Below are 14,889 nucleotides of genomic sequence, written 5' to 3' on the forward strand. Positions count from 1 at the left end.
TTTGAAGTAAAATTTCGTTTCTTTGTACGATTTGAAGCAAAAATTCAAGTTAAAATTAGTTCAACTCTAGTATAATGTTCAAGTCTAGTATAATGTCCCACGTCAAATTTCAAGTTGGATTTCAAGTACAATTTGAATTCCACTCTGAAGTGTGCTTTCAAATGTAATTTAAAGTCTAATCTCAAGTCCTATTTATATCCAATTTAGGTCCAATTCTAGGTCTAATTTCAAGTAGAAATTTTAAGTTCAAGTGTGATTTTCAATTGCAAGTGTGATTTTTAGTCCAATTTAAGCTTTGATTCTAAGTCGAATGGTCCCCGAAAGTGCGGAGTTTTCAATCAATTCGGTTGGTATTTTGTTGTAAGAATAAGTACACTGATGATGTTTTAGTGAAATTTACTGTCAGAAAATCGATGTTTAGGACGACTGCGCGGAATTACCAGCAGGCACGGTACATAAACCATTTATTTTCTTCGCCGGAGTTTTTGTTGAATTTTTTATTCGTGGTCGTAGACCATTAAGGGTTACATCAATTGTAGGACAAAGAGATTTCATTGGGGTGATTCAAACAATTTGAACCATTTGTACAGCTCGTCGCTCAGGGTAATTGGAACAAAGTTTTATTGCAGAAGACGGTAAACTCACTGTGCTTATGGACGAAATGTTTCCTGCTTTATTGATTTTTCCGAATAAAAATGCCGCTTACAAATATATGTTCAAAGATTAGCCGAACAAAATCTTAGCAAATACACGGAGAACAGAACAGCATCATTGTAAAAACACGAGAACAACCAGAAACGTTATTTCTCTCACGCAGACTTTCCGAGTGTCGATACAGATTTGATGTTCGATTACAAGTGTGCTCAACCACACCCGAAGTATCGGTTCTACGTTGCATTCGTTCTCATTAGTGGTATTATTATTATTGTTATTATTATTATTGTTTCGTGTGGCCAAAATGGCATATTTCTGGTGTGCTGGCTGTGGCATTTGGCAGCACGTAGCAACGCCAGAATCGTAACCGCTGGCTGGCTGCAGATGATGAAGAAATGATAAAACCGTAGCTATTTTTAGTACCGTTGTGGGACACAACCGGCCGATGTACCCTGCCAAATGACTCCGTCCGTGCCGTGCCGTGCCGTGCCCTGCCAGATCCGTCCGTTCGTCCGTCGACTTCGATCGAAGCTTGCGGCAGAGAAGTGCCTCGATGATGAACGGAGAATACGGTTGCTGGCGTGGCATGGAGCAACAGTGCGGCAGACCGACGCGACGGGCAGGAGGGCAACTGGGCCCGCTTTACCTTAGACCCGCAGTTTGTGCAAATGTAATGACGGCGTACAATACATATTCGCCTTGTATAGTGACGCTGAACCTTTTATGCATTATCGTTTCTTGTGGTTTTAAAATAACGATAAAACCTATCGGTTATGTGTTTGTGTGGGTTGGTGAGGTGGATTTTACGACTGCAATGCTTTTAAGATGCAACTTTTACTGCCCCGAAGAGCGAAGTCACGTTCGTACCCAGCCGAGAAGGTTTGGGTTATGTTAGGCCGCACAACGCACATTTCTCGCTAGAAGTACATGGTAATACAATCATGTTATGGCTGCATTTATGCTCGCAGACATCCCAGCTTAGGTGGAGTATTTTCAAGTAAAACTGACACGAGATTTGAGTTGAAACAGTTGAGACAGCTCCTAATGAGAACAAAACTTTGTATTGGTTGTTTTGAAGATTATACAATTCAACTGTTGTCCTTTATCAGCAAATTAATCAAGTTGAAAGTAGTTTTTAATTTAAATAAATTTTAGTAGACAAGAGTGATTTAAAATAACATAAAATCACATCCGAATTAATGCATGAAAGGTTTTATACTATTTATTCAGCATTTTCTTAAAAAAATGCTATCAAAATTTAGGTGTGGTCCAATTTGGGATAAATCTTGTGCATTTGATTCGGAAAGCCTTTAAAATTCATTACTTTTGCACCACTAAACCGATTTAAAAATTTTTCTACAAGTTTGTCAGGAAAACAAAGACAAAATATTACTCAATTTATCAAAGTTCCTAAATGTATAATATTTTGTTTCTGAAATACAATTTTTTCAATGAAACAAAGTTGCGATAATATAATAGAGACGCATGGTGTTTTGTTTTTACCTGCAAGGATAAAGATAGTTCTGGCTTTAAAATGAATATTTCTGATGTTTCTTGGTGCAAAATCTGCTTGAGGAACCAGACGAGGGCTAGAACGACCCTAAAGGCCGAAACACAAGATACGCGCTTTTTAATACGTTGCAAAAACCTGACAGTTTTATTGTGTGGTTTCTGTCGTTTTTCAGCAGCATTTTTATTTATTAATTTATTGATTGATTGATTAATTGTTACAAATGTAGCACCTACGAGAGATTCGTCGTTGTGAGTTATTAGCCGTCAGGTTGAAGTCGAACCAATCGTAAATTTTGTTGAACTGCATTTTCATAAATCCGACAGAGTCGTATAGTCCATAGACAGCATTCCGTTCTTGCAGGTACACAAAAATCACTGTTCCAAGGTGTCGTTCGGGAGCATAGGGTAAGGAACGAGTTAAGCAGTGTTACCTATTTTAATCAGTTGAACATAAATAATCCGAAAATGCACTTTTTTATTCATATTTTCAAAATCTTTGGATAGGATCATCTTCACAAATCACTTAACCATACATTTGATTCACACAAACACAATTTACTGGGTTTCCGACAAGAAATATGATGAATTAAAAATTGTTGTCCAAAAACGTACATTTTTCAGCTGCTCTTCAGCAATCGCTACCTCGCTACTAACGAATTCATCAAATTTTCAGCACTGATTACAACCACTCTGAAAGTCAAGCACTCAATTGTCACATACCATATTATTCAGTCTCTTTTTTTCTATTATCTAAGGCTTTGTCACTAGCCAAAAGTTTTATTATTTTCTAACAAAACTGAAAACAAATTCTGAATTGACGGAACCTGTTCACCACTAGCAGCAGCTGCAGCACAACTGATGAAATATCGTGTTGCCAAGACACTGTTTCGGTTCTGGAAATAAGAATTTTAAGTTTGAAATTACCTGAAACCTCTTATGGTGAAAACGTGGTTCAATACTTTCAAGAGAAATGTATGTTCATAATTAATTTTTCTTTATTAAAAACAACACAAAAGACAGCTTTTTCAATAATTTTCGAAGATTTTCTCAGTGATTTAATAAAGCAACGATGTGTTTCAATGTTATTTGCTTTGACAACACTGTTCGTCGGATCGTTTGTACTGCTATATATGTTTACCTCATTTGTTCTCCCACCATCCTTATGAACAGCGAGTGAGACGTCAAACTCGCAGTTTCCCATAAGAACACCAGAGAATAAAAGAGACGACGAATACCGTTTGCCGAACGGTGCGGTGAGTGTATGCCCCGATAAACAATTTAGACAGATGGCATTTTACGCATCTATGCCGATACGCTATGCCGATTACGCATCAGATGCCGATTAGTAGGTCGCGGATAGGAACGCGAACTTACTGAATAGGGGGAAAAGTTCGAGGAATTTTTTAAGGGGACGTAAAAAAATTCAGATTTCAGGATTGCTGAAAACAGCACCTTGCGGGTGAAAATGGGTTCGGTCTGTTCAAAATTAGTTCCACCGCTCCAACTTTTAAAGCGAAAAATCAAAAGTTTAGCTCAACAATAGTGTCTTCCAATGATAACAGCTTGATGAACTAAAGATAGCAAGAAGATTGGTATGCTGAAATCCCCCACTTAGTCAACCCATCGCTTGTAATAAGGTAAAACAATCAGTGACCCGCTTAGACTGCTTAAAACTAGTTCTTTACCCTATGTTTGAGCTGATAGATCTTCTTAAAAATCAGTACTATAATTACTGTTGCCAATATATAGATGGATGTCGCTATTCGGTCCTTTAGACTCTAGGATGATGGTTGCCCGCTAATACAGGAGTGGTAGGAAATACCAAATCACTGTAAAGTAGAAATGGATTAGTTTTATCAAAATACTGACCGTCCGTCAGTGCGATCGTGCGATAAATGAGCAGACGGCGAACCTAGTGTGCTATTTTATAGTCACTGGCACTGCCGTTACTGCTTGTAAGCTAGTGTCGGTGTGGGAGAAACCAGATCTGCTGCTGCTGCTGCTCAAATAATTATCCGAATGGAACGTTAACCATTTAGAAAGTGTAGAAAAATCTTTCCATTCTTCAATTACTATAGCTCTTATAAGAACTGTTTAAGACCACAACGGCCTGCTGCTGAATTTGCTGCCCGTCAGTCGATCCATTTTCATTTGCCTTCAGTGTTGGTTTGCGATAATTGCCATTGAAACTGCCGCCAAAATGCCATCGGGTATGCCTCGAATTGCCATTAATTGCCGCAAAAGTCCTTGGATTTGCATCCAATTGCCGGTGTTGCCACCAAAATGCCATCGTTTTACCTCCAATTGCTGTCGGTGTTGCCGCCAAATGCCGTTGGTTTCGCCACCAATAGCCGTCGATGATAAATACTGACCGTCCGTCAGTGCGATCGTGCGATAAATGAGCAGGCGGCAAACCAAGTGTACCATTTTATAGTCATTGGCACTGCCGCTGCTACTTGTAAGCTAGTGTAGGTGGTGGAGAAAACCATATCGGTTGCTGCTGCTTAAATGATTGTTGAGCAAGCTATCGAACAATTTCGCATGTCTGCGATGGGGATAATGCAAAATGTAACGTAAAGTGCATCGTGTGGGATTCACGTTGGCCATTGCCCGCTGATTCCGCTAGTCTTCGGGGTCGGTGTTACCGTCAATAGCCATCGATGTTGCCAATTGGATTGGAAAAGGGGTGCGGCTTACAAAGTGATCTCAAAGGTTATCATTTGGATCCAAATCCTTTGGTGTATCTAATTGTCGTCCGTGCCTGTGAAGCTAGGCGATCACAAGGGAAATGTATGGGAAAATTCGACCTTAAAACTTTACACACATTTTCACTATTTAGCGTATAAAAAATTATTATTAATATGTTACTATAAAATTGCTGGACATTTTATCTATCCAACGACATATTAACTGTTATGTTTCGTTCAGTAGTATAGTAGCTATTAGCGTTTGAAATATTTCATTCAAACGTTACACTTCTATTTTTCGTTTTTTACAAAGTGCTACCCAGTCCCAGTATAGTAAACAAAGACGTAGTCCTACGTCAAAAAAACATCGCTTCTGAAGGAGTGATTTGCCGAGCAGGCACGAAAACGAGAGGCACGATTTTTACCAAGGGTAGCCAACCTCCTAGGTTTTGCAGATGACTTCGACATCATAGCCAGGAACTTTCGAGCAGAAAGTGCTGCGGACGATATTTGGCAGAATAAACTGGAAGCGCAGAGCGGCGGAGGCGTATGAATCATGAGCTACAAGCACTGCTGCGAGTGTCGGTAGGCTACGGTGAACGAAATCTGAACGAAAAAGTTATATTTCACGCCATATAAGAACATATATGTACCAAAGTGGAGGCGATATACGTGCGAAAATTATGACAGCTATTTGTAATTCTATTTTGCGAAGTTTTTATAACACGCAACTAAATACTCCTGAATATATGATTAAGATATACCGTCATCCGGGGCGAGATTGTGCCAAAAAAGCATATTTTTTTATTCTTTAGCTCAGTATACACACAATTTAGGAACTAAGTTGATTTCAAACCTGTCAATATATACTAAATTGTTCAATTAACAACTACCGTAGAGATGGTTTAGCTACTATGAAACCTAATTTTACTGGAAGTGCATGAACTTTGGCACAATCTCACCCCTTCTAGGGGGTGACATTGTGCCAAAAACATAAAGTTAGGCTAAAAACCTAAACAGTGAACATCAGCATGTTTATAAACAATGCACATAAATATCAGTATAAAGTAGTTCACATGGGGCCGTTCATGAACTAAGTGGACTATTAGGGGCAGGGGGTTGGCCAAAAACAACGCATCATACAAAAAGTATGAACGAAAATAACCCGGAGAGGTCTGAAATAACTAAAATTTGAATTCGTAGTCAATGGATAGCCTTTATATAGCCAGTAGAGTTTCTAGGGTTAACAAGGGGGAGATATATGAAGGGGTGTATCCTAAGGGGGCATACCTATTTGATACACTTTAATAAAAGTAACCATTACTTCGTTCGAGAACCCGCGGCCGCAGAACATGTGACCTATCCCACCCCCACCCCCCTCCTTAAAACCTGCAGTTTATACACGGTATATTATATTCGTCTTATATTAGAGTGTTTATTCAAAGCATCTGAAATTTCCAGAGAAAAAGTAAAAATTAGTTTAAATTATTTAGCAGACCTATGATGCTGTTTGCTCCAAAATGGATTATGCAATCTAATCTCTCTAAATATGCTCAATAGTAAAGAATGTGAGTGTGCTGGTGTATATTGACGTATTTTTGTTGTGTATGTGAAATCCACAAATTGGATCGATCATTATGGCTTGGCACAATCTCACCCCCGTGAAGCTCGAAAAGTACAAAGTTTCGAAAAATATTATTTTCGTAATCAAAACTTATCCAACGCATAATAGCCTTTCAATACATTGTAAATGATTAGTTTATATACCTTCAAGATAGCAAGTTGATGCGATTTCTTGTTTGGGTTGGTTTATGAGGGACATTTTTTACAAGCGTTATTTCCGCGTATTTTTGATCGCGAACTTTGAAACCCTGTTTAGGCAAAATAGTTTGCTAATATTATCTGTGTTCCATTCTAAGTTATGAATAAATATGTTATATTCATCATCATTTTGAATTTAGGTCACCAGTTTCTATAGATATAATAAATTTTCACAAATAAACATTTTTGGTTTTTGGCACAATCTCACCCCCGTGGCACAATCTCACCCCGGATGGCGGTAACTTAATATTGCAATCGTCTGTACTGCTTTATAACTCACAGTCATGAATTGTATATGAAGACACGCACGACTGCAAAACAACTTATTGTTCCCTTTGGTTTGACATACTCTAATCATTATACAATTCCAATGTGAAATTGACATGAAAACGATTTAATGTGAACTTTCTATTACGATTTTGTGTTATCTGGAAATCGAGTTGAATGGAGACGACTGTTTGAAACAGCACGAGCCACTTGCTCTATGCTGCAACGACGACGATGGCGCTTATAGGGCAACGGCACCACTTTTCGCCACCCTAGTGGATCATAGGGTTGTTATTGTTAATTAGCATAACCTATTTATTAATTAAAACATAATTATATGCTTAACCAATAAAATATGACTTCAAACCTTGATAATAATATAATTTGAATTATCACTATTTCCAGTTGGTGTTGCCAGATTAAGATGATTTTTCTCTGCTTAGTGTTAGCTTATTAATTTCAACGATTGTGTGAAAATAACAGCTAAATTATTGCTTATTTACTAGATTTTTAGAAAATTATAGATGGCGAAAACTGGTGCCAGTCAGTTGTAGCTTGTAGGGGATCCAGTTTTCGCCATTGGCGAATTTGAATGGGACGTTCTGAGCACGTCACAGGCACCAGCTTTCGCCATGTTTATTTGGTTGGGAAATCGCCATCCTAATGCTGCTGAACTTGCTCATTTTCCACAATTTACCGTTTCAGAAAGCCAGTTTTAATAATCGAATTGTGTTTAACAGATATAAATTTGATGAAAGTCTTTAATAACCCGTAGAGGTTTATGAACATGTATTAAATGTATTTTGATCCACACCCAAATTTGAAAGCAGTATTACGAAGAAACCAAAACGTGAGTGAAAAAGAATCATTATTATTATTGGCGATAGCCATAGTAGCTGCGTTAATCTGCATTTCGAAATACGAAATACGTCGATAATTGGAAATTATTCTACTTGCTTCATGGCGTCGTAGGTAGAGTGATTCAATATACTTACATTTGTACTATCAAGCCGTTAAGAAGTGACTGAAAATAAATTGCAAATATTCTCCGGGGTTGTTCCAGATTGTTGCGTTACTCGTTGACAACACACAACATTAAAAATGGTTTTAGTTATTCAAGATTACATGCGAGGCTGTAAGAGTCAATATGATCCAATATCCAAATAAATCTCTGCATATTAGCGTTGGTAAGAGGAAATGCTTATCAACTTAGAGACTATATTGGCTCATTTCATTGGACCTGATTTTTATTTTGAGGTATAAAAAATTCATGTTTGTCATGTGGTTTCAAGAGCCGTAAATCTCGTATGTGCTAGTATTTTTTGATTAATAACTTATGCTTCTTTATGTAATACCATTACCATGAAATTAAATTTAAGAAAGTGTATTTTTGATCTTAATTTTTGTAATTATTAATTTTACATGAAAATTTGCGAATATCCAGTTTGGTCTCATATGGCCGGTGCTTACATACTGAGGATTATTTCGAATGGCAATTTAGCATCGCTTGCTTTCGTGCCTCGCTCGCTGCATTTTTCCGAAAGCGATTGATTTTGAACGTCATTTTGAATTCACTAGGGCACACTTAGCAATGGCGCGTTTACAAACCGGAATTTATATTGCAGCGTTATAAATGAGGTATATCGTGCGTTCGAGTCGTGAAATCGGTTACCTAAAGCTTGCTTCAGATGACATTGGAACAAAAACAAATGCGTGTATTTCAGTTATTTATTATTGAATTCAAGATCTTTTGTTACAGAAATGTAGCATTTTCTTCATACTTTTAAGAGAAAATACGGATAAAATTATTCGTCACGGTTTCGAAGGAATTCTCGAACTTTTCCTGTAATATGGCTCATTAGGGGGCGCACACTTTCTTCGTGCATCGTTTTGGCTATCTTCGTCTGATTGATGTCTTTGACAACTTTTCCCTTTACCTTGAGTCTCCTCTTCATAATTGCCCAGTATTTCACAATAGGACGGAACTGGAGGCAATTGAGTGGGTTAAGGTCTTTCGGAACAAACTGGACCTCTTTCTCTGCATACCATTCTTGAACGACTTTGCTGTAATCACAGCTTTTTGGTACAGCTCCGACGTCGTTGTCTTATTTGTAGCGAAAATTTTCGTTTTTCTGCCCCAGCTGCAAATGCCCTGCCAAATCATGAATTTTCGTGTAAATTTGTCGGCAAAAACCATTTTAAATTTGCTTGGAACATCTCCCTGAACTGTTGCCAAGTAAAACTTTTGACCTGGCATTTGCCCGAAGTCAGCCTTGACGTAGGTTTCATAGTCCATCAGAAGACACCCGTCGAACTTGGTTAGCACCCGGTCGTATAGCTTTCGACCACGGATTTTGGCCACAATATTCTGTTTTATGGTTCGGTTTGGCTGTTTGCTAACTCGATGCAACTTGATTCCTTCCCGGAGTCGAATTCTCCTCACGGTACTATGGGCAACACCGAATTTTCTGGCCAAATCACGGTCCACCAGATTGGGATTCCTCTTTATTTATTTATTTATTTAACTTCATATTCACGTAACACAAGTAACCTTATAATGGTTTTCAAAGTTTGCGTACAATGTGATTTCTGCTAATAATCAATCAGTTCTAATAATAATCAGTTTTCTGCTGAGAGGAATGTTTTACAAGATATTTTGAAGACGGCGTAGCTTCTAGCACTTTTGCACACGCTCGGCAGACGGTTCCAGAGACAGATACTACGGTGACGAAAGGCTTTCCTGCCAGCATCAGTTACACAACTGGTCAGCAAAAGATTGTTTGTTCTATTTGATTGGGAGAATGAGTAAAAGTTTGAAAGATAAGTTGGCCCATCAAACAATATTTTATATGTTTGAGTGCATATTCGGAAGTTGAGAAAATTTTCAAATGTACACCCAACCAATGAGTTTTGAAAGCTTGAAATATGATCAAAACGGCGAATGTTATGGACGTAACGAGTGACGGAATTAAAAGCCAACTTGAGTTTTTCGAAATTTTCGTTGGATACATTTGCAAACAGGACACTACCATATTCGAACGAAGGAACAATAAGAGTTCTAGCTAGTTGTAAACGTATAGGTTGTGGAGTGTAATGACGTAGTGCTACTAATGAATGCATAGACCCATTATGGTCTTCAAAATCTTACCACGCAGTTTCCGGTCGACAGTTCCACTCCGATGATTAGCTTGAGGCTTCCGAATCGTCGTCAATGTTTCCTTATACCGTTTGATAACGCGCCATACGGTATTTCAGTACAATGGATTTTACAAATAACTGTGCACAATTTTTTTCAATCTTTCGGCTTCCATGTTGTTTGTTTACAAAATACAGTCGTTTTGCGGAATGTCAAAAATACACAGGTGAAACTAACAAAATTTCCGACGCGTGGGCGCCAAGAACTTCCAAATCCGTCCACCAAAAGCGCCACAATATGAGCAAAAGTTTGTTCCAATTCTAAATGAAGCAAGCTTTAATTCCACAGGCCATTTCTTTGCGGAAATTGGTCATTAAACCACCCACTATTTCTGATTAAGTCGGGCACTTTCGCCCATTTTATTCCCTCGTCGGCGCCGTTCTGTTTCGTTTCGATCCATTTCCATTCGGAGACTCCTGAAGCTCCGAGGATTCCGCTCACTTGAACGGCGACAAATGGGCTGTATCTGATGACATTGTTCGAATCTGTCCAGAAAAAACAGCCGATTCACTTTAATAGCCAGTGATTGCATAATGGTGCTCGCTAATCTGATGCTACACGAGTTTTCGATCCAACCAGCGCAGTTTCGATAATTGATCCCTCTTTAAAACGCAAATACACCACCGCCGCAAAACTGTGCTACTTCAGGAAGAACCTTTAGCCATTGCATCCACATCTTGAATTACTGTACTTCGATGAGTTAATCTCAGGCTACGGAGGTTCTCAAAATTTCAGAAACATTAACAAATTCCCAATGAGCCCTAATGGATCGAAGATCATCATTAGGGTCCTAAGAACTTCCCGTTTCGTTGGTTTCCACTGCCCTAACGTAAATTCGCGATGGTACCTTGGAGAGACCTTGAAGGTGAAACAGTCTGTAGTTGTATTCCTCCACCATCCCAAGTACTTCTCAGTTGATAACCCTTCAGGCATATTCAGATGTTTCTCTTCCGATGTTCGTTCATGTAGTGTCTCATTTCAAACCCAGCTCTCGCCTGAATTTTCTTCACTTCCTGTGCGATCTTTACAGTTTTTTGTGCGCTTTACACACTTAAAAGCATGTCATCAACGTAATATTGATCTACAACGTTTCTTACGTTACGATAATTGAAGATTTTGATTTTCGATTCGTTTAAGGGCTGATTTGGCATGGGAACAATACTGTATAGAAACCGAAACGAGTGAAATGCAACTTAATTTACCATAATGCGGTAAAAATTGGCCAAAACACAACCGTTTCCTTTTTTCCTTTATTGAACGTTAGGTAAGGGTTGAAATAAAATTTGATTTAAAGTTGATCCACGACCGAGTGCTGTGCGTGGCCTTCTCTTTCCGAAAAAATTTAAATATAAAACTAGTGAATCCAGCAATTAGATATGATGATTTTGACTGATATGGATGATTCAATTTGCGGCATACGTGGCAAAACAGGTTTGTTTTTTATAGTTTAACTGGTTCACTGAATTAATCATTGATCATTGGATTGATAGCTGGAGGCGTTTAGTTTCGCGTTTCAACATATTTTTTGTTGATTCATTTTTGCTATGTTTTGCCCTTTAAAATGCGTGATACAGGAAATTCGGTTTTTGCCGTTCGGAATGGTGAACTCGGCAAGCGTCGGCAGTGTTTATTTTAACAAATAGTCAATATTTCTAGAGTGCAGCAGGTACGACACGTACTTCAGTATATATTCAGAGGAAAAAAACAAAATGGTGTAACTCACCTAACAGGATGATCTAATCTCAATCGAGACTCAAATTACTTTTAATATAAAGATTTTTTCAGAACTTAGGTTAGGTTAGAAACGTGCGGGAGATACGTCGAATGACCTGAAAACAAAAATAATGTAAAACAATTAAAAATAAAGCCAGAATAGCAATTTGTTCATTCTTGCAATTGTACAAGGAAGTACGAGCGACCAGTGCTGCTCGTAATTTGAACTAAATTAGTTGAATATCTGTTGCGTTATCAGAAAAAAAAGAAATATAATACTTTTCACCAGAATGGGAACGACACGCCAACGGCACAAAGTTCACTTGCGTAATGGCCATTTCTAGCTCGTTTCCAAATGGCGCATTACGAATAATGAAATGGAAATATCCATTTATTTATTCCATTAAACTTATCGCATCGGAAAGCTGTTTTCTAGCAGGCAGTAACAGCAGCAGTAGCAGTAGCAGTAGCAGCGGGCGTGTCGGTCGTTCAACTCGATGCCAATTGTAGTAGGCCACCGCACCGTCCATCGCCGCGCCGCTTGCTGCGTATATGTTCAGATGTTCAAACTCAATCGACAATCAATTTAAATCGGGTGAAATTGCCAAAACTCCAAACAGCGAGTGAATTGCGAACATTTTGACAGCTGAACTACTGGATGTTGATGGTACATTTGCCTGAATGGTAAAACTCGTATAGACTTTTTTCTTCGATACCGAACGAATGGTACGTTTTTTCTTATTTGTAAGTTAAGAATGAATGCTAATAATAAAATAGTTGGATTTAGCCGAGTGCTTACACATTATCGACGAGAAGGGAACACAAAATAGTATCCAGCAAAAAGGCATACTGAACCCTGTTTCATCTGCAATCACACTTAGACAATGTTTAGTATTAATGTCAAAAACTGTCTCAGTTTTACTTTTTACTTTTTACTTTTTACTTTTTACTTTTTACTTTTTACTTTTTACTTTTTACTTTTTACTTTTTACTTTTTACTTTTTACTTTTTACTTTTTACTTTTTACTTTTTACTTTTTACTTTTTACTTTTTACTTTTTACTTTTTACTTTTTACTTTTTACTTTTTATTTTTTACTGTTTACTTTTTACTTTAAAACAACAAAATTTCGAACCAAATTTGAACATATGAAACTTAGTTTTGAAATGATTTGTTGGGCATTTAGCTCAATGAAGGCTGCAATGCCTTTCATAAAATTCATAATGTATGTTGTAATTATGATACCAGACACAGACCCATACAAACGATAGTACCATTTGGACGGCCAGATAAGTTGGCAAGAGTTCTTCGCTTTAGTTCGCTACTTATGTGGAAGCTATTTTACGCTTTGCTGAACAAGATGATGTTATTTTCTTGGCAAGCATTATGTCGTTCCATTTGCTCACGAAGTCATTTAGCTTAGCTGTTGCCATATCTGTCTGAACTTCGCTCTCAGGGAGTTTCGTTCTTCCGGCCGAGTTGTCCGTATTGGGGTAAACAAGTAATCTACCGTAATTATCCGCCAACTACTAACATCTACTAGTAACTTTCAGTTGTGCTTCGCAGTTAGATCGTCATTGGCAATACAGAAAAAAAGTTGAATATCATATATACGTACCAAGGACCCCTAATAAGTGTAGTTTTCTATATTTAGAGCTAGTTGCGCTCCACTTGGCCTTTTGCTCGCTAAGCCGTTGCCACTTCTCACTGCCTGCAGTGCCCTCTCCTCATAACCAAGCTCGCTAAGCCCGGTGAGGGCCGTGTGAATTTTCACAGGTGCTAAAATGTGTACAAATTAATCACGCTTCGAAGCAACTCTCGTTTCAAGGTGCCAAACTCTCCCTTCACAGAGTGCTGACGGATACATAGTATATGCGCTGGCTGGTACATATAGAGTAAGGGACATGGGAGGCAATATGATGTAGAAGAACTTTTCTGTGCTTGTTTGGTCATTGCACTAATGGCGACAGGCAAACTGCAATAGTCCAAGTTTTAATAGTTTTTAATTTATCCCTAGACCGAATGGAGTTATTGCTATTTAGTCGAAGTTGAATCGTTAAGGGCACAGTCAAACACAAGTCACTGTCGGTGTTTGATGTTACATGCTACTGTGCGTCATTTCATTTCAAGTTACCTCAGATAGCAGTATAATAAACACCAAGGTGAATTGTCGGTTACAGCGAAGTTGTTTACATTGGCACAACTAACACAAAAAGTTGAGTGAATTAGCCGCACGACATTGGCTATCGTTTGGGACACGTATCATTGATAAACAAAGATCTTTGTGGTTAACAAAAAAAGTTTTCATTAAGTCTGTATTTGAAATTGTGAATTAAATTACGGTGAAACGTTCCCCTGACTGTCCTTCACCTAAAAGCTAGAATGAGCGCAAATTAAAGGTTACCTTTTTTGTTGTTGTCATGTTGAACGTGTCATCGAAAACACTCCAATCCAGGCGACTTAAACGAGCAGGAAAAAAGCATTTTACTTAGCAACTGACGCTGTTACTGGGCACAAGTCACGCTATCACGTGGCTACTGCGCATGACTTGCTGAACTTGTGCGACCTTCAACATTAGACTGTCATAATTTTCTAAAATTATAATCGAAGAACGTTGGGAACGATTCACATTTTTTTTTGTTAGAAATGGCATTAGGCGATTAGAGTTGCCATGACTTTTACACCTTTCTTTCTTTTGCGTCTTGGCTTATCTTTTTCAGTTCAGGCTGTCTTTCTCTCTACATCGCTCACTCGCTCGCACTGGCTCCAGGAAGGTGTAGTTCGACTGTTACAACCGTGTCTGCAATTCTTTTCACAGACTATACAACTGTATACACACCTGTTTACTCTGTCTGCTGTGCACTTGCATCCGGCAGATGGTATGCGGCGAGATGTGCATATGTTTCTAATCGTTATGGTTTTATTCCAGCACAACAGTCTTCGTTGGCATGTTCGAAAAACAAAAGCTAACGTCCTGTTTTCGATATTATGTCGAGTAATTCTTCGCTCAATAAGGCAGATCATAATAACATAATTAATA

This window comes from Sabethes cyaneus, chromosome 2, assembly GCF_943734655.1.
Source record: "Sabethes cyaneus chromosome 2, idSabCyanKW18_F2, whole genome shotgun sequence".
In the NCBI taxonomy this organism is placed as follows: Eukaryota; Metazoa; Arthropoda; class Insecta; order Diptera; family Culicidae; genus Sabethes; species Sabethes cyaneus.